General features: G+C 52.9%; 1 long non-coding RNA gene across 1 annotated transcript; it reads right to left on the bottom strand.

Moving 5' to 3' along the window:
* Positions 1–227: 227 nt before the first annotated feature.
* LOC121867892 lies at positions 228–796 on the bottom strand. Its single transcript, XR_006089258.1, has 3 exons — positions 778–796; positions 445–500; positions 228–254 (listed from the first exon to the last, which is right to left on the bottom strand). It is a non-coding gene; the product is annotated as an uncharacterized LOC121867892 (long non-coding RNA).
* Between the last annotated feature and the right edge of the window lie 229 nt (positions 797–1025).

Below are 1025 nucleotides of genomic sequence, written 5' to 3'. Positions count from 1 at the left end.
CACAGTGAGTCCTTCCCTCACTCCCACACAGTAGTACTTCCCTCACTCCTACACCTGACAGTGAAATTCCCTCACTCCACACCTGACAGTGAGTGCCCTCACTCTACACCTGACAGTGAATATTCCTCACTCCTACACCTGACAGTGGTGCTTCATTCACTCCTACACTCACAGTGGTGACTTCCTCCCTCCCTACACCTCACAGTGAGACCTTCTCTCCCCTCCCGCAGTGAGTACTTCCCTCACTCCTACACCTCACAGTGAGTACTTCCTCACCCCTACACAGTGAGTGCTTCCCTCACTCCTGCCTCACAGTGAGTACTTCCTCACTTCTACAAATCAGGTAGTACTTCCCTCACTCCTACACCACAGTAGTACTTCCTCCTCCACACCTCACAAAAGTACTTCCTCTCCTACACCTCTGAGTACTTCCTCACTCTACACCTCACAGTGAGTACTTCCCTCACCCCTACACAGTGAGTACTTCCCACACTCTTGCACTCACAGTGCTTCCCTCACTTCTACAAATCACAGTGGTGCCCTCACTCTACCTCACAGTGAGTACTTCCCTCACTCCTTCACCTCACAGTGGGTCCCTCACTCCTGCCTCACAGTGAGTACTTCCCTCACTCCCTACACCTCCAGTGAGTACTTCCTCCTCCTACACCCCAGTGGCCTTCTCTCACTCCCTACACAGTGAGTCCTTCCCTCACTCCTACACCTCACAAGTCCTTCCCTCACTCTACACCTCAGTGAGTCCTTCATTCACTCCCACACCCTCACAGTGAGTACTTCCTCACCCTACAACCACAGTGAGACCTTCTCACTCCTACGCAGTGAGTACTTCCCTCCCCTACACCCTCACAGTGAGACCTTTCCACTCCCCGCAGTGAGCCTTTCACACCTACACAGTGAGTACTTCACCCTGCACCTCACAGAGAGTACTTCCCCACCCTACACCCTCACAGTGAGTATCACACCCACACCTCACAATGAGTACTTCCCTCACCCTTCACCTCACAGTG

Source organism: Homarus americanus, unplaced genomic scaffold (assembly GCF_018991925.1).
Source record: "Homarus americanus isolate GMGI-L3 unplaced genomic scaffold, GMGI_Hamer_2.0 scaffold37032, whole genome shotgun sequence".
NCBI classification, from domain to species: domain Eukaryota; kingdom Metazoa; phylum Arthropoda; class Malacostraca; order Decapoda; family Nephropidae; genus Homarus; species Homarus americanus.
The sequence above is the reverse complement of the archived record's forward strand: the minus strand, read 5'-3'. Positions and strand labels throughout refer to the sequence as shown.